Below are 20,050 nucleotides of genomic sequence, written 5' to 3'. Positions count from 1 at the left end.
CGGTGAGCTCCCATTGCTCGGTCCCTGCTCCTGCCAACCTAGCAGTTCAAAAGCACGAAGTGCAAGTAGATAAATAGATACCGCTCCGGCGGGAAGGTAAACGGTGTTTCCGTGCGCTGCTCTGGTTTACCAGAAGCGGCTTAGTCATGCTGGCCACATGACCCGGAAGCTGTACGCCAGCTCCCTCGGCCAGTAAAGCGAGATGAGCACCGCAACCCCAGAGTCGTCCACGACTGGACCTAATGGTCAGGGGTCCCTTTACCTTTACCTGACCTTTTTAGAGCCACTGACTTGTTAGTTCCATAAACACATCCCCAGGGCCCCCTACCCTATGAAAAGCATTATTCAGAATAGCAGTTTACAGGACCCATTAAGGAAGATAACAACACATCAAAATTCCAAACAGAAACAATTAGCTGCTCATTCATTCAAAACCCAGCTAAAGCCATTTAGTTGAATTAAATCAACAAAACTTATGAACTTGAGACAGGGATACCAGTTTCTTACAGTCTGATGGTCATTTACACCTCCTAGGTAATCCCACCACACTACCCCAGAGGGCAGTACTGCCTACTTTGGGAGCTGCAGTGCTGATAAAAAATGCAGTCTCACTGTCACAACTTCCCCTTCTGAACCCTTAAGGCATTATCAGCTGCAGGGAATACACAAATGCAAGGTGGTCTGTGCCCCCAAAGCCACCAGAGCTGGCGTCAGGTGCAGGTCAGCAGCCAAAACAATGTCAGCTAAATCCTTATTCCAGGAAACAAACCACAGCTCAGGTCTCAGCAACTCTTTCCAGGAGATCCTGATGAAGCAATTGCAAGGATTGAAGGTGCCCACCTTCCCAGTGCCCATTAGGACTCCTCTCCAGAAACACCCACTGCTCTGCCCATTTCATTTCTCCAGGGGTTCTAGGAGACCAGCAGCGGGAGGAGCTTGTCGCAGCAGGAGGGGGAGACTCCCTGGATTCTTCAGCAGCCTGTCTCCACTCTGTCTCCTGCCTCTGAGTCTGCACTGCCCTCTGCCACCGCCTCTTCCCACCGCTCCCCTACATTGAGCCAGCCCAGGACAGAAGGCTTACAGATCTCCTTGTGATGTCCGTAGCAGCAGCCTCCCTAGAGGGAAATTCAAACAATTGGCCCAGGGGATGAAAAGCAAAGTTTTCTGCCAGGCCAATAAAAGAACAGCTACCTGGGGGTGGCAGTTTGAATCTGCTGCACTTAAACTCAAGTTTGTTCCTGGACACTTAAAAAACCCTGCCCCACCCTGCCCCACGGGTCGTCCTGTTAAGCCCAGCCCAAGCTTTGGGTGTTGCTGGGCACCCCAGTTTCGATCCAACCAGCGCCGTGGGGAGCAGGGAAGGCCAGGAAAGGTGTGGCTGGCACAGCAGAGGGCAAGGGCAGTGTTGGTACACCTTGCCAGCTGCAATGGGAACATCTCGGGCTTGGCACAACCTGAACACGCTGCTGCATCTGCCGCCCACACAAGAGATGACGAAACACAGACGCGAAGCTCAGAGACGGTTCCTCGGAAAGAGAGGGTGCAATCCGTAAACATGGGGCATGGCAGGGTTTTGCAGGTGTGCTTCCTGATCTGACCGACCCTTCTTTGCCTTTGAGCTGCAGGAAGGACCTGGAGGCTCATGCACGGGAAAGATGCCAGCCCAAAGTGTGAGGCTTGGCAGCGGGCACAACACAAGCCTGCTGTCTGCATTGGTTAAGGGCAGACAGTTGGTTAAGAGAGGGCGATGCCAAGCCAAACTCACAACACTCATGGCTTAGAGTCCCAGAATTGTAGAGTGGGCATGCCAGTCGTATCTGTCGCTCCATCCCTCCATGTCTAGAATGTCATTATTATCTAATGTAATCCAGTCTCTGATCCACCTACCGTATTTTTCGCCCCATAAGACGCACCGGCCCATAAGACGCACCTAGTTTTTTGGGGGGGAAATAAAGGAAAAAAATTTTATTTCCCCCCCAGGTGCGCTGCGCTACACTAGGAGCTTGGGGCGTGCTGAGCTCAGCGCGCCCCAAGCTTCTGCGTGCGCGCAAGCAGTCTGCTAGCCTTGGGAGAGCCGCGGGGCTCTCCCAAGGCTAGCGGACTGCTTGCGCGCACCTAGAAGCACAGGCTGCCGCCCCAAGCCTCGCGCACCCGGTGTGACCTCCTGCCGGGTGCGCGAGGCTTGCAGACACTCGCCCAAAGCAGGGGAAGCCCTCCGGAGGGCTCCCCCTGCTTCGGGCGACAGGCTGCTGCCCCAAGCCTCGCGCACCCGGTGGGACCTCCTGCCGGGCGCGCGAGGCTTGCAGGCATTCGCCCCATAAGACGCACCCCGATTTCCCCTTCATTTTTGGAGGGGGGAAAGTGCGTCTTATGGGGCGAATAATACGGTATGTGTGTGTATATATATATATATATATATATATATATATATATATATATGCAGGTTTTGGTGTCTTCGGGTGTCTTCCCGTGTAAGAGTCGGGGTGTCTGTGCGACGTTTCGACGAGGTCTCACTCGTCATCTTCAGGCTGGTGCTTTTGGCTTCTTGTTACTGGAACAGAGCAGAGTCTGGTGTTTGAGTTCCTATAAATACTGTTGAGGGGTGTGGTGTATAGCCTCCAACGTTCTGGGTAGAGAGGAAGTTCCTAGATTAGTGTGCCTTTTCTTCTTTTGTTCCTTAATTACTTGAGGGATATCTTGGGTGATTTCATGAGTGATATTCTGAATATCACTGGGTGGGTCATTAATTACTTGAGGGATATCTTGGGTGATTTCATGAGTGATATTCTGAATATCACTGGGTGGGTCATTAAGTGTAGATTAGATTGCTAAAGCTCTCGTGTCTTGACCTCTTGAGCTTGTGAAGAGTTTTTCTGAGAAGATGGCTGTGCTGCATTTAGTTGTGCTCTGGCTTGGCTTCGTGTATAGGGGCGAGCTATGGTTTTGTGCCTTGTGCCAGCCAGATCTGTGTAGGGATTGCAGGGGGGTGCAGCATCCGGAGGTGCCACTACAGTTTGGTTGCTGGATGGAGTCTGTAATATGTCTGTGGAGAGGGTCTGGGTTTGGGTCTGGTGTGGTTGATTGGTGACGGCGTTCTGTGTGCCTCTGGTTCTGGTGTCGGTTTTTGTGGGGAGGGCTAATTTCCAGATGTCTGGCAGGCGGGACGTGTCGTCACGCTTGTTCATGTTGTGAGGGTGTTTCTCTATCTCGATGGCTTCCATGATTATTCTCTTGTGGTGATGTTCCATGTTAAAGAGCAATTTGGAATCTGCAAAATTAATTTCGTGTCCTGTTTCTTTCATGTGTTGGAAAAGAGAGGAAGTTTTTTCTTCTTTTTTGACGGCATTCTTGTGTTCTGCGATACGTGCATTTATTCGTCTGTTTGTTTGTCCAATGTACGTGGCTGGGCAGACTTTGCAGGGTATTTCATAGACCCCTTGGTTTTCCAGCTGGATTTTGTCTTTTGGGTTTCTGAGGATATTGGCTATTTTTTGGTTGGTGCAGAAGGCTGTTTTGATATTGTGTTTATGGAGGATTTTGCTGATTTTGTCTGTAGTGCCCTTGATATAAGGAAGGAGGGCCATGCCATTGTTTTCTTCTGTGTCTTGGTTTTTGGGGGGTGTTTCTTTTTGGATTAGCTTCGTAACCCTGTTTTTCTGGTATCCATTGGCGATTAACACATTTGAGAGATTCTGTAACTCAGTTGTCAAGTGGTCTTTGTCAGCCAGGCGTTTGGTTCTGGAGATGAGAGTCTTGGCTACGGAGTTTATTTGTGCAGGGTGGTGGTGTGATTGTGCATGTAAGTAACGGTTGGTGTGTGTTTTTTTCCGGTAGATAGTGTGACCACTTGACAACTGAAATTAGCCCTCCCCACAAAAACCGACACCAGAACCAGAGGCACACAGAACGCCGTCACCAATCAACCACACCAGACCCAAACCCAGACCCTCTCCACAGACATATTACAGACTCCATCCAGCAACCAAACTATAGTGGCACCTCCGGATGCTGCACCCCCCTGCAATCCCTACACAGATCTGGCTGGCACAAGGCACAAAACCATAGCTCGCCCCTATACACGAAGCCAAGCCAGAGCACAACTAAATGCAGCACAGCCATCTTCTCAGAAAAACTCTTCACAAGCTCAAGAGGTCAAGACACGAGAGCTTTAGCAATCTAATCTACACTTAATGACCCACCCAGTGATATTCAGAATATCACTCATGAAATCACCCAAGATATCCCTCAAGTAATTAATGACCCACCCAGTGATATTCAGAATATCACTCATGAAATCACCCAAGATATCCCTCAAGTAATTAAGGAACAAAAGAAGAAAAGGCACACTAATCTAGGAACTTCCTCTCTACCCAGAACGTTGGAGGCTATACACCACACCCCTCAACAGTATTTATAGGAACTCAAACACCAGACTCTGCTCTGTTCCAGTAACAAGAAGCCGAAAGCACCAGCCTGAAGATGACGAGTGAGACCTCGTCGAAACGTCGCACAGACACCCCGACTCTTACACGGGAAGACACCCGAAGACACCAAAACCTGCATTCCTATACCCGTGAAAATCTACGAAAGCATATATATATATATATATATATATATATATATATATATATATGACCTTGATTTTTTTTAATTTCAATATATACATATGGAACAGTTGTCGTTTTCCAAGCGGAGAAATCTTTCATTTTAAAACACCTGCAAACACTGAAACTTTTAATGGTGCAGAGATGAAATCTGGGCAGGGCAACGGAGCCCACAGGATGTGGCGTCACCTCCGGGCGCCAGCAAGGCATGGCACCGCTGGGTGCAAAAACAGGCAGGAAGAGGGGGTCTGATTCGCGCCTCCTCTCTCTGCAACTCTTCGCTGTCACTTTCATTTGAGACGCCACCTGAATTGCTGGAATAGCAGCATCCCTGGCAGCTTCCGACCAGTTTTCTTCACCTTGAACCCAGGTACAAGCCGTCTCTGCGTGCATGCCAGGGTTTGTGCCAAAGAGTGTGCCCTGGGCACCTTTAGAAAGCCCAGCTGTTGTGGGCACGGAATGGGGTATTCCTCGAACTCTACGTGCAAACACTCTTTTCTGAGGAGGTCTCAAGTTACTAGTCCTTCGTGTTTTTGTCTGTTTTCAAGAAACTAAACCCAGCAGGTTTTCTTATCGATTGATTTGTTCAGGGGTCAATTTGGCAGCAGCAGCGGGCATCGTCAAACCCCATGGCAAGCTTGGAGGTCCGGGGGGGGGCAGCATGCAGAAATGGTCTACCTCACAAGGTTGCTGTGAGGATGTAAGGGGGAGAGGGAGAACCGTGTGTGCTGCCTTGAGTTTCTTGGAGGGAAAGGCAGGATATATACCGTATTTTCCGCTCTATAAGACGCACCAGACCACAAGATGCTTTTGTTGATGCAGCTTAAAATAGCATTCACTCTTTTTGCTGCTGCATCACACTCTTGACCCATGTTAACCTTGTGCTCTACTAAGGCATCTAGATCTTTTTCACATGTACTACTGGCAAGCCTGATGTCCCCCATCTTATAATTGTGTGGCTGGCTATTCCTGCCTAGAACCTTACATTTGTCCCTATTGAAATTCATTTTGTTAGTCTTATTGAGCTCTAACATGTTCCTGATTTCTGGATTGCTCCACAAACCTGCCTCCCAGGTTACTAGCTTACCCCACAGCCTCCAAGTTACCTAAAAGTTACCTAAAAACATTAAGGAGAACCCTGTTGGATAAGGCCAAAATCCCATCTACTCCAGCATCCTGTTCTCACAATCTGATGCCTCTGGGAATGTCAAAACCAGGACCGGAGCACAATAACATTCCCTTGTGATTTCCAGCAACCTAGTATGAAGAGGCAGATTGCCTCTGCCAGTGGAGGGAGGATACAGCATTGTGTCCAGCAGCCACTGCCAGCTTTATCCTCTATTACAGTGGTACCTCTAGTTACAAACTTAATTTGTTCCGGAGGTCCGTTCTTAACCTGAAACTGTTCTTAACTAGAGGCGTGCTTTTGCTAATGGGGCCTCTTTCTGCCACTGCGCCACCGGCACACGGTTTCTGTTCTCATCCTGGGGCAAAGTTCTCTACTCGAGGTAACTCTTCCAGATTAGCAGAGTTTGTAACCTGAAGTGTTTGTAACCTGAGGCGTTTGTAACTCGAGGTACCACTGTACATCTTGTGGCAGTGAATTCCATAGTTTAACTATATGCTGTGTGGGTAAGTACCTCCTTTTGTCTGTCCTGAATCTTCCAGCTTCATTTCATCTTCATTCATCTTCACTGGATATCCTTGAGTTCTAGTGTAGTGAGAGAAGACTGTTGTCCAGCTCAGACACACTAGATAAGCTGAGGGGATGGGCAGATTTCATGATGTCAGGAGCTACTTTGTCCAGTCATTCTGCTGCTGCTTGTCACGACCCCTGTACCCAGCAGTGATCTGGACACAAGAGTCGGAGATTGCAGGGGAGCCAGATCTGGGCCAGGGCTCAGAGCTGACTACAGAAGACAGGGAGGCCAGTGAGCCTGAGATGTTTGGACAAGAACTCCTGGCAGAACCTCCCAGACCCCCAGGGCCTATATGGCCAGAGCCTGGACCCTCTCAGTCACCTTCCCCTGAGCCTGAAGAACAGGATACCTCTCACCAAACATCACCAGTGCAGAAGTTCCAGGAGCACACCATGAAGGAGGCTATTGAACTGAGGAGGTGTGCCCATCTTCAGGCCACACGGCTGACTTTTTAAGGCTCTGAAGTTCTCTCAAGGGAATGGAGCTGGAGAACTTTCAGCTAGCCTTGTCATGTGCCATGTGGGTTCCTGCATCAGACCAGAACATAACTCTGCCATCAATGAAGAAGTGGGAGTCAGAAACCCAGAGCCGGCCCAAGTCATTTTGCAGCCTGAGGCAAAGGACAAAGTCTCATCTCCTCCTTGTTCTTTGTACAGAACCTGACTGGTCTAGAAATTGAATCTTATTATTTGAGTCGGCCAAGTCAGTGATGGCTCACCCTTGAGGGTGTCTTGTTTGACATTTGGTACACCCGTGTGGGCAGTTGTACTGGCAGAAAAAAATGCCTGGCTCAATCGTAAAAGCCTGAAGGGTGATCCTGCAAGGGAGGTTTTCACACTGTTTGGTCTGCTTTTATTTCCTATGTAAACAGGAACAGGCAGGGGAGAAGGGCATCCCAAGCATATGGGCACTCTCAAAATTAATGATGGATATGTTAGGCTGTGGCTTTATAGGGCCTGGTCAGCAGGGATTGGCCACTGAGGTCAGCTGACCATGCTGGCAGTGCAGCCTAGAGGGCACCCTCGAAGCACAAAACTCAATCTGCCAATCATGCAGTAGATACAGATCATAGGTGAGGCCAGGGATTAAGGCTGCTGCAAGCCCTGCTTTGAGGCAATAGCTGTCTACACACTAAACATTTGATGCACATCTGAGGCACTTTCTTTCTCTCCAAAGAATTCTGGGCACTGCAGATTTTTAAGGGCTGCTGGGAATTGTAACCCATGATGAATAAATTAGAGTGTCCCAAACTTATTTGAGGAAAACAATGTGTCTCAAATGTGCTTTAAAGCTACAGTGTGGACGCAGTCACACATGTGAAGATGCCTCATACCAGGGCAGATTGTTTGATCCATCTAGCCCAGTGCTGTCTTCTCTGAATGGCAGCAGCTTCCCAGGGTTTCAGGACAATGTCTTTTGCCATCACCTAAATGGAGATAGATGGGGTTAAACCTACCACTGCAATATGGGCACACACAATGTTGTTGTTGTTACTTATAAAAATATCTCAAAGTGACTTACAAGCACAGTGGAATTGCTTAAACCAATTTCAATAAAACCTTTTTTTTAATTAAAAAACACACACCACCAAAACCCCATATTTATATAAATAAAGGCAGGTCTTGCAAATCCTACTGCATCAAAAGAAACCACAAATACTTTAAAATTCTTCAAACTAAGAGTGGATAAAAAAGAAAACTTTTTGCCTGGTAACTACAATTAGACAAATATGGCAACAGGAAAACCTCCTTGGGAACAGCATTCCACAAATGCATACCCTCCAATTGTCCTGATTTTCCAGGTATAGTCCCAAAATTAAGCTGCCCTGGTTTCTGATTTGATCCCAGACTGTCCTGCTTTTCAACAGGATGTCCCTATTTTAATCAGGAAAATGTCGGCAGGGATGCAAGTGGGGAGCCACCACGGAGAAGGTGTTTTCTCATTTCCACCCTCCAGACCTCCTGTGGAGAAGATACATGGAGAAGGGTCTCAAATCACAGGTTCCAGGTTGCTTCATATGGGGAAAGGCGGTCCTTGAGGTATTGGGGTCCTCAGCTGCATAAGGTTTTATATACCTCAAAACCAGCATTTGGAATTGGACCCAGAGGCTGATTAGCAGTCAGTGCTGTCAGGCCAGGATTGGTGTTATGTGATCAGACTGTCTTGCCCCGGTTAGCAACCTGGTCACTGAATCATGAATCAGCTGAAGTTTCCAAACCATCTTCAAAGGCAGCCCCACCTATAACACATTGCAGTAATCTAATTTAGAGGTTATCAGAATGTAGACAACAGAAGTTAGGGGAATAGCTGTACAGATAGGGGCACAATTGGGCCACCAGCCAAAGTTGATAGAAGGCACACACCAGCAACCTTTAAGAAGCTGCGTAGCAGGTGTTGTACGCACTAGAGAAACCCCTTTTGACTTGGGTCCACTCTGTGGAGGATTTGGGATCATGGTTAGCCCAGTTCAGCTTGGGAAACATAAATGTGGTTCTGGGGAAAACTTCCACCAACACTTCCAGGGGCAAAAGATGCAGGCTTGCGGCTGAGAGTAGCCTCCCACCTCCCCTCTGGCCCCTCCACTTACCCAGTGGCGTTTGCACTTAATCTTGGCCTCCGCACAGAATGAATGTAAGCAGGTGGTTATTATCATCCGCCCCTGCTAAGAACTGTCTGTAAGTCCCTTCTGTATGGGGACGTGGGCCAGCAGGGTGGGGGTTCTCCTGACAGGCTCATGGGACCGGCCGGGGCCTCTTAACAAGCATCCGCGCCCAGCCCTCCGGGAGCGGATGTGTTAACTGTTTCTGGTTCACTGGAGGGAAAAATGGGCACAATGGACGATGTACAAATATTGTGGGAAATCTATTGGCCCCTTCAGATTTCGCGAAGGCCAGGGCCCATTCAGCGGGATGAATTCCCCAGCAAGGTCTCATTCAGGCGGCGTCAATGGGAAACTTTTAATTGAGAGCCACTTCATTCAAGACCCCGTGAATGAGGAGGGGGCTTTTCTGAAGGGTGAACAGAGGCCTTCGTCTTAGCCGAGATAGGCCAAAAAAGAGAGAGAGAAGGGGTAGCATGAAAGAATAGAAAAGCCACTGTTTCCAACACTTAATGCTTCAGTCATGAGGGCTTTTAATCCTTCAATGTAAGGATGGTGGAAAACTGATTCCCTTATTTCTGGAGTAACAAAACTGAGCAGGGAAGAGGAGTGGCGGAGTTGAGGGTAAAAGGCCGTGGAAGACAATGTTGAGGGGGCAGGGGGAGCAGCGGCGTTAAACTTGGCTAGGGCCGGATGGAGACTATATTTTGGGAGGAAAGCAGTGAGTCAGTCAGGTGCTCTCCCCCCCAACGAAATCCGAATCGGAGTAGACCAATTCTAATTAACAGACCTAAAATACCCACGTTCATTAATTTATGTGGGTGTGTCCTGAGCAGGATCAACACCGGGCACAACCCAATGACTATAACTTAAAATAAGAACAGATGCCTCCAAGGTCAGAGGCATTATACTTCTGATCACCAGTTGTGGAAACTGGAAGAGGGGAGAAGGTGCACTTGCACTGAGTTCCTGGTTGTGTGCTTCTCCTAATGGGCTAATGCAGGGATGATCTGTGTGCTTGCTCAGCCTGCTGTCCAGGAGCTATTGATGGGCAGCTTTGAGACCTCTGCTGCTCTCTCTTCTTAGGACTCATTTGGGCAGGGGGGAGGACTTGACTTGAACCCCCTACAAACAGAGGATTGTGCTTTGCAAAGCAGGGCACTCAGCCATCTTGCAGACCAAATGATCACGGCCAGAAACAACTCTTCTCCCTGGCTGACCTAAGACACTTTGCTGCCTGAAGTGAAAGGCCGTTGCAAGGGACTAGGAGACCAATTTCATTCAGCTACATTTAATTTGTACTTTCTGAAATACACAGCCATCTATTGGGATAACAGGGTCCAAATACCTATTGAAACCCTTTCAAAAGGTGCAGCGTTTGGCTAGTGAATCTTGGTTAGAGAGATTTTACTTGTTACAATCACACATACAGAGATGCTTGTAGGCAAGAAAATAATAAAGTTGCTTATTGTAGGAAAAACATAACATGGATAGAAGAGTTTCTTGTTCTAGTCTAGCTAGTCTGGAGAAGAACATGGTAGCCATGCTTGCTCCTTTGTTGTCTCAGAGGATAGTTAAAGATGACCTCTCATTTTGAGGTCCAAGAGCCTACTTCGCGAGATGGTTGAGGGAATCAAACTGGGATCGCTGCCCTGAGCTCATCAGAGGAAGAGTGGGACCCAAAAGTAATAAAAATATTGCGAAAGGCCTGGTCAGAGGCACAAGATCTAGCTATATATATGGACATGGATGGATCCAAAGACCTTGCAACTGCCTTTCCAAATCTACAAATCTGTGGAGCAGAGCTTCCCAGCAGTGCCACAGAAATCTCTTTCTTTAGGTGGTCCCAGGAATGAACTGGGAGGGTGGGGGCAGCTTGTGCATTCCTTCCCCGCTCCTCCCCCCTGGGCCCCCCCCAAAAAGCGCCCCCCAGAAAAATAACAACGCATTTGTTAAGTCTGAAGTTCCCATCCCCTCGACAAAAGCTCTCAGATATTTTAACCGTGGACTCAGCCAGGCTGACAGCTCCGATTGTTAACCGCGCCACAGCGGCAAAGGTTCCAACACCCCCGTTCATCTGCAAAGAATAACGCTCATTAGCGCGATGCTTGGAACAGCGTATCGGGAGGTGGCATCGAGGAAAAGAGAGGGTGGGTTGCATTCCCCCTTACTTTCTGGACAAAATTTTTTCTCACACTTAAATTCATTGAAGAAGAAGGGAGGGAAAGAGAGAGGAGCGCGGTGGTGTGTGTGGTGGGGAGGGGATTGGGAATGAGAGAGGACACCAAAGTGGATGAGCAAATAATACATTGTTCCTGTTGCACAGAGCCCCCCCCCCAATGTCCCTTTCGTCAGGCCTTCATGACGATTTGTGCTCATGATGGGATCGGGGTGGTTAAGCGTGACCCCCACCTTCCATAGCGTTTTGCGCCTGCGAAATTTTGGGGGCGGGCATACTGCTCCGTGTCCTTGTGAATTCTTGCTGAAATCCTAGAACTGTAGAGTTGGAAGGGAACACGAGGGTCCATCTTTTGTAGGAATATTTTGCCCAATGAGGCTTGAACCCACGTCCTCGACCCACATCCCAGACCCATGTCCTCAAAACCCAAAACCACAAAATGTTGGGGTTTCTTTTTCATCTCAGCATGAGAGTTGCCCCCCCCCATGGCAATAAAGTGGTGACGTCGGGTAAGCATGGCAGAACAGCTAATAAAGTGGAATGGTGTCTGGACAGTCCAGCATAAACACACCATTAAGGAGCTGTCATTGCGTTGGTAGACATGTTGCAGAACTCACCTGCCAACGCCGCCACCCCCCCCCAGAACACCCACCTACCAGTTTACACTGGTTTGGGTGTCATTCCCTTCCTCAAGAAGAACGATAGTTCCATAAGAAGGGCTCACAGCACATCTGCAGCACGTCAACAAAACTAAATTTCTGGAAATGTCAGCCTTGATATAAAACTGGTATATAAATTCCTAACAGCCTTCACCAACTTAGCACCCTCCAGATGTTTTGGATTACAACTCCCATCAGCCCCAGCTTTCCAGGGTGTCCACCTGGAGACACTCCCAGTCCTACCTGCAAATGCCAGGGAGTGAACCCGGGACGTTCTGCATGCAGGGCAGGTGTCCTACCACTCAGCTGTGGCCCTTTCCGGTGGTAAGCAATTTGTCTCCTACCTAGTACTCCAAAAAGAATCAAGGCAGCTTCTCAGATTCTCTACCTATCAAGTGAGTGATGAATTGGGGGTGAGTGCTCTCATTTTAGCTCTAATTACAGCAGCCAGTGGCTAATGATGCTAATGCTGATAATCAGTAATAGCTGATACATTTATTGTAGTATTAGTTTAGTTGTTTGTATTCTGCTTTCCTATTGAAAAAATAATCAGTGCAGCGTAGGAAAACACAACAAAACAATACATCCATTGGAACAACAGTAACAAATGCCCTTCCAATTTCATGTTAACCGCTACCAAGGCACGTTTGGTCTCAAATGACCATCTCCTCTTACCCTTCCAATCAAAAAAACCCATGCACCATTCCTCCCCTCTATTGACCTGGAAATAGTTTACACGTCCCAAGAGGTCATAGGTCAAAATGCTGCCATTTTCCAGGTCATCACACACTCCCTGAGTGTGACAGCCAATTAGCCACCTGGCTTCCCCACTGCCTCACCCAAGCCCAGTCCTACCCTCCGTGGGAAGGATTTAGGTCTGCTTCACCTTTAGAATCACTGCTCTGTTTGCGGAGTGGGCAGGAGTGACCTGCAATGGTATTGCTAGAAATCTGCCTCCTCTGTTTTCTATTAGATATAGGGACTTCCATGGGAAGGCCCATAAAGCATCTGTGGTAAAGCATCTGCTCTGCATGCAGAAATGTCCTGGGTTCAATCCCCACCATCTCCAGGTAAGGCTGGGGAAAGAAACCTCGGAGAGAGGCTGCCAGTCAGTGCAGACAGTACTGAGCTATATGGAGCAGTGGTCTGATTCAGCATAAGGCAGTTTTCTATGCTCCTAGGGCTTGCCGTCAGAAATTCATAATCTGTACTCCGGTCAGTTACCTGGGATTGTGTGTATTTTGAACTCAGAACCCTGTTCATGTGTGGGATGTAATAAAAGCAGCATCAGGAATGAAGTTTTGGGGTTGACCAGGCCTGATATAGAACAATAATAGCAAAACCCTGTACCTAGAAGAACGGGTGTTTCCATTTTGCTGTGGTGGGTAACAGCATGTATATGATCTCTCTTGGGATTGGCCTATGGCTTAGTGATAGAGCACCTGCTCTGCTTGCAGAAGGTCCCAGGTTCGATCCCGAATCAGGTAGGACTAGGAATATCCCCTGTCAAACCCCAGATGCCTGCTGCCAGTCTGTGTAGACAATACATCTCCAGGTCCCTCATGTTAAATTTGGCTACTGCCTGCCTAAGTAAGCACAAAGTAATTCACTGCATATGATTTCCCTATTTATGCCCTGCCTCCATTTTCCTCCCTTTCCTCTCTTTCTCCTGTGTCAGGCTTCAGATTGCAAGTTCCTCAGGGCAGGGACTGGGCCTCCTGCGCTCTGCAAAGTCCTACAAACAATTATAGTGCTCTATTGAATGAATGGATGAATGAATGGCACTGTTATTTTGTGATTAGGAGCCTAGGGCTGCACGCTCACCATGCATTTAAAGCCCACATCTTCTCCGAAAGAATCCTGGGAGCTGTAGTTTGCTAAGACTGCTGAGAATTGTAGCTCTGTGGGATGTAAACTAGTCTCTACTATTCTTTGGTGGTGCAGGAGGAAACAGCCTTTAAACAGGCCTTTCAGCACATGAACGGACCTTTTCTGCAGTGGCTCCCCAATCCAGAATGCTCTCCCTGGGGAGGTGCGCTTGGCGCCTTCATTATACACCTCTAGGCGCCTGACAAAAACATTCCTCTTCAACCAGGACTTTGGTTGACTAACATCCTATATCCTCTTGAATATGCTTGAGGGTGGGGGTGAGTTATTGGTTTGTTTTGTTCTTGTTTTATTATGTATTTTGTGTTTTTATCTTGTATTTTGTATGCTGCGCACCGTGGATGAAGGGTGGTATACAACTTCTTATAAAAATAAAAATAAATAAATGCATGGTGTAGATTGTAGCCAAAGAAAACAAGGAGAAATCAGGTTCTGTTAAGCCATTGGGAAGTGGGTAATCTTTCAAACTAGCTGGGAGTCTGTTTGCGAGAAGCTGCCGAAACTGTAAGGCAGAAGAGCCGCTTTCGAAAGCAGGTGGGGTGGCGAGAGAGCACTCTGTCTTCAAGGTGGTTCGTGAAAGAGTCCCCTTTGCCTCCATATGGGACAATGATGGTCTGTATGGTGATACACCGGCAGACATCTGGAACAACAGGAAGTGGCAACAAGGGTCGCCGCGGCAACGGTGCCTCCATCTCTTTGATCCTACACCGGGAGAGCTGGGGAGCCGGAGAACCCGCAGGGCCCCGGCCCATTCAGCCTGAAGGGGCTGATTGATGGGCCAGCTTCAGTACGGAGGGAATACGATAAATCAAGGCTTCCACGCCTCCCCTCCCCTGCTGGAAAAATGACAATACTGCTTAGCTCTGGCCGGAGCTTTGATGCCTCTCTGTATCTCAGAGTTCAGTCATGGAGTTGATGTGTCTCTCGAGCCCCTCCTGTGGAAAAGTTATCCGCAGGAGCTGTTTTAATTCCACAATCCTACCCCCACCGCAACTTCTCTGTAAAAGTAGGCCTGCAATAGAGCAGTTCCCAGGTGTGGAGGTGAATAATAATAATAATAATAATAATAATAATAATAATAATAATTTATTATTTATACCCCGCCCATCTGGCTGGGTTTCCCCAGCCACTCTGGGCGGCTTGCGACAAAACACTAAAATACAATAACCTATTAAACATTAAAAGCTTCCCTTAACAGGGCTGCCTTTAGATGTCTTCTAAAAGTTTGGTAGTTATTTTTCTCTTTGACATCTGGTGGGAGGGTGTTCCACAGGGCGGGTGCCACTACTGAGAAGGCCCTCTGCCTGATTGCCTGTAACTTGGCTTCTCGCAGCGAGGGAACCGCCAGAAGGCCCTCGGTGCTGGACCTCAGTGTCCGGGCAGAACGATGGGGGTGGAGACGCTCCTTCAGGTATACTGAGGTTCCACTGCACTCGACTCCCATGCACATTTACCCAGAGGAAGCTGTGATCCACCCCGAAGGTCTTTTTTGACGAATGACAAGGGTTTTCTCCAACTAATTCCTACTCATCGTAGGCCCCTTGAAATGAATGAACCTAAGTTAGACATGTCCATAAACTTCAATGGGTCTACTGTGAACAGGACACGCATTGGCTCCACCCTAAATTATTAAAAAGAAAACCACAAATGAATAAAGTCTTACTGTGTTCAGTGAGGGCGGGGGAGGGGGTCCTAGTGCTGGGTAACTGAGCATAAGATTGCAATTGAGCATCTGATATTTATTTATTTATAAACAAAAGTACAGTCGTACCTCATGTTGCGTCTGCTTCAGGTTGTGTGTTTTTGTCTTGCATCCTGCAGCAATCCGGAAGTACCAGAATGGGTTACTTCTGGGTTTCGCCGCTCACGCATGCACAGAAGTGCTAAAATGTGCTTCGTGCATGTGCAGAAGCGCTAAAACGCACTGCATGCAGATGCGGCGCTTCAGCTTACGTCACTTCCGTGTTACGAACGGGCCTCCGGAATGGATCCTGTCCGTAACACGAGGTTCCACTGTAGTTCTAAACTGCCAGCTGTTGTTTTCTATTTTATAAAAAAGAACCATGTTCGTGTAACAATCATGTTAGTCTAACAATAAAATTGTTAGATCGTCATACAATTATAAAATCATAAAGTACAGAGCCAGTGACCAGCACTTACTCAAAGTGCATTTTATTTATTTTTTATTTCTCGCATTTACATTATTATTTATTTATTTAATTTCTAGACCATTTTATATTTTAAAGGGGAAAAAATATCAAAGTGGTTTATGCCACCTTTTCCTCCAAGCAGCTCAAGGTGGTGTGCTTGTTTCATCCTCACAACAACCCTGTGAAGCAGGCAGGGTGAGAGACAGTGACTGGCCCAAGGTCACCCAGTGAACTTCACGGCTTGAGTGGGGATTTGAAGAGTGGCCTCCCAGGCCCTTGTCCAACACTCTTAACATTTGCACTACACTGGGCTCTAGCCCAAAAGTGCATTACAAGCCCCAGTGTGCTAAATGGGTCAGCTTTAAGAATAACAACGACCCACAGAGATTCTGCCTGAGTTTCTGTTCTGGGCGTGCCTCCACATGCAAAGGAGAACATAACCAAAGCTGTGAAATTATTCAATCATGGAGAGAGGTCAGCAAATTCCCCTAACCCTACCCTACTCTAGACAATAACAAAACAACTTCATTTTCTCCCAAGGTAAATTGACTTTCACAAGACTTAATGATAGTGAGCAAGGATCTGCATTCAGCTCCCCGTGTGGTGAAATCCCCAAATTACACCTAGATGGACTAGATGGGCTTTTGGCTTGACCGGGTTCTTCTGAAGTTAAATAGGCAGCCACTCTGACCTGATACTAGGCAGTTTCCAGCACAAGGGACCAAGACAAAACTAGTGAAATATGCATGGTCATAATAGACTTCTCTGTGCATTTTTGCTTTCAGAAGCTTTAAATGAACAGACACCTTTTCCCCTCCTTGCTGGTGGAAATGAGCAGATCTATCAGTTTCAGTTTCTCTCCATTTCTCATTTTTAAGAGCATAAGAAGAGCCTGTTGGAGCAGGTGAAATGGCCTGTCATCCTTTTCTCACAGTGGCCAAGCAGATGCCCCTGTGGGAAGCCTGCAAGCTGAACCTGAGCAAAACAGTACTCTTGATTCAGAAGAACGGGCATGTGAAGGCAGACTTCCTCCAACAGTGGAGACAGAAATTAGCTGTAATGGCTAGCAGCCATCCATAGCCTTCATGAATTTGCCTAGCCATATTTTAAAGTCATCCAAGTTGTTGGCCATTGCTACAGTCACATTTACACAGTGGCACATTTACACATTTATTTTATGCTATTTTCACTACTATATGCATGTTTGCACACGTTATTTTGCTGGAGAACTGCAATGCAAAATTCGGAGGAGTGCAAATTTCAAAGGCTGTCTGTCTCTTGGTTCACGTTATTTTCTTCGGAAGGTGCAAATCAGAGTGGTTCGCCTCTAAAATATGAACCATTTCCACCCCCCATCCCTACATCACTGCACACTAAGCTCGTCCTCACACAGCACATGGATATGCCCTGCTAAGATGACCTTTGTTGTCTGCAATATGTTCAGTTAAGCAGGGGGTAGAGTGTGGGGTGGGGGGAGAGCACCTTTTGTAAAGGCAAAGGTATTTGAGGGCTTGTTATTGTCCTTAAGGCAATGGTTGGTGAAGGGGTCTGGAAAGGGGGCTTAAAACATATTAGAGGGTAGTTAATCCCTGTTGAGCATTCTTCAGGACCCACTCTGAGCCTGGATGTGTTCAAGGGTTTCCCCTTCTCCACTGCTCCACTCTCCCAAATAATGTTTTGTGTTATGCGCTACTGCCCTCTATTGGCAGAAAGGTGGTAACAGCAAAACAATTTTGATTAGTTGGTTTCCTTGTCCCATCTACAGTTTGGCATGCTATCCAAGGCTTCTGTCTTCGTCTCTACGTCCCTTCAAGAAGCATAACACTGGATGATGGGCAGTTGCTTGGATCCAGCAGGGATCCTTTTTCTTCCTAGCTCTTACACTTTCTTGTAGGGATGGGCACCCCGTGGCCCTTTGGATGTTGCTGAACTGCCACTCCCATCATCCTCAACCATTGGCCATGCTGGCTCCCAGGGTTGTTGTTGGGAGTTGGAGTCCTACAACATCTGGAGGGCCACAAATTCCCCATCTGATGTGGATGTGACCAAAATCTTTAAGCTGGGGTTGGTGGTGGGGTGCAAGTTGTCCATAACACATATACAGTGGTACCTTGAGTTAAGAACTTAATTCGTTCTGGAGGTCTGTTCTTAACCTCAAACTGTTATTAACCTGAAACACCACTTTAGCTAATGGGGCCTCCTGCTGCCGCTGCGCCACTGCTGCACGATTTCTGTTCTCATCCTGAAGCAAAGTTCTTAACCTGAGGTAATATTTCTGGGTTAGCGGAGTCTGTAACCTGAAGCGTATGTAACCTGAAGCATATGTAACCCTAGGTGCCACTGTATTCACAAATGTACACATCGCTTGAACGTTAAGGCACTGTGCAATGTGGTGTCTGGCAATTTGCAGAATGGAGAGTCTCATTTTGACATAGTATAGATATCTGACCATTGCCATCAGTGAGCTTTTTTAGCCCCTGAGAAGGGGCCTCCTCACCCCTTTGGGCTGATTGGAGCCAATCAGAGTCAACGGAGGTGACCAGACACTGAGGACTAACTCATAGGGTCACTCTGGAGAAGGTGCAAGGGAAGAACACAGAGGAGGAGCTGTTCTGTATGTTGCAAAGCTCAGCATTTAGGAGCACTGAAAACACAAGTTGATTCAGTTTTGGGGGAACAGTGTGCAATTTTTGCTCTGTACAATGAAACTTCCAGGAAAACCCCACTTAAAATATTGGAACACCCCAAATCATTTGCCTGTGTATATACATGGGAAATCGTAGACCTAGCTGAAAGGTCACACATGGAGATCTCCACTGATTGCTGCCAGACATCCCTAATTATTATTATTGTAAAATATTATTTTATAATCTTAGAGGGGTGTGGCTGTGAGGGGGTGTGGCTACTCATCATGAAGGGTCCCTGCACTTCTGAATTTGCCACTACAGGAGTGCTTACTTGGGAGTATGGCCTGTTAAACTCAGTGGGGCTTAGTTCTGCGTGGACACCTGCAGCAGATACGGGGAGCCTGTGAGTCTCCAGATGCTGCTGAAGTACACCTTCCATCATCTGTGGCCATGGACCATGCTTGCTGGAGCTGGTGGGAGTTTAGTTCAGCAGCATCTGGGAGGCCAAAAGCTTCCCACACCTAACCTACTGGACTGCACTGTTCCAATGCAATTGACCTTCAAAATATGCAGGTCCGTGCTTTCCAAGCTCTGGCGCAGATGTTTTCTCTCTCTCCCCCCTCCCACCTCAATAAAAATTAAAGGCAAATTTCATATCTGCATTGAAAAGGGGGCACAAATTGTCTCAATCAGCTCTGAAACTTTGGGCCAGCCACAAGACACGGCAGCAGTTTTCCAAATCCCTGAATAGTTGTCCCTTGCTGCCCTCTAGAGGGCAGACTAGATCCAATGGGCTGATGCTACTACTTTTGTTGTTGTTGTTTAGTCGTTTAGTCGTGTCCGACTCTTCGTGACCCCATGGACCAGAGCAAACCAGGCACTCCTGTCTTCCACTGCCTCCCGCAGTTTGGTCAGACTCATGTTTGTAGCTTTGAGAACACTGTCCAACCATCTTGTCCTGTCATCCCCTTCTCCTTGTGCCCTCCATCTTTCCCAACATCAGGGTCTTTTCCAGGGAGTCTTCTCTTCTCGTGAGGTGGCCAAAGTATTGGAGCCTCAGCTTCACGATCTGTCCTTCCAGTGAGCACTCAGGGCTGATTTCCTTCAGAATGGAGAGGTTTGATCTTCTTGCAGTCCATGGGACTCTCAAGAGTCTCCTCCAACAACATAATTCAAAAGCATCAATTCTTCGGCGATCAGCCTTCTTTATGGTCCAGCTCTCACTTCCATACATCGCTACTGGGAAAACCATGGCTTTAACTATACGGACCTTTGTTGGCAAGGTGATGTCTCTGCTTTTTAAGATGCTGTCTAGGTTTGTCATCACCTTTCTTCCAAGGAGCAGGCATCTTTTAATTTCGTGACTGCTGTCACCATCTGCAGTGATCATGGAGCCCAAGAAAGTAAAATCTCTCACTGCCTCCATTTCTTCCCCTTCTATTTGCCAGGAGGTGATGGGCCCAGTGGCCATGATCTTCGTTTTTTTGATGTTGAGCTTCAGACCATATTTTGCGCTCTCCTCTTTCACCCTCATTAAAAGGTTCTTTAATTCCTCCTCACTTTCTGCCATCAAGGTTGGGTCATCTGCATATCTGAGGTTGTTGATATTACTACTAAGGTGTAGATTTTGGAGGAGCATTATGAG

General features: G+C 47.5%; 1 long non-coding RNA gene across 1 annotated transcript in view; it reads left to right on the top strand.

Moving 5' to 3' along the window:
- LOC309536555 overlaps window positions 1-20,050 on the top strand; it is a 199,205-nt gene that overhangs the window by 165,244 nt on the left and 13,911 nt on the right. The gene's annotated exons all lie outside the window — the stretch shown is intronic.

Source organism: Podarcis vaucheri (genome assembly GCF_965113315.1).
Source record: "Podarcis vaucheri genome assembly, chromosome: 7".
Lineage (NCBI taxonomy): Eukaryota > Metazoa > Chordata > Lepidosauria > Squamata > Lacertidae > Podarcis > Podarcis vaucheri.
Note: the sequence above shows the minus strand (reverse complement) of the source record. Positions and strands in the feature narration are given on the sequence as shown.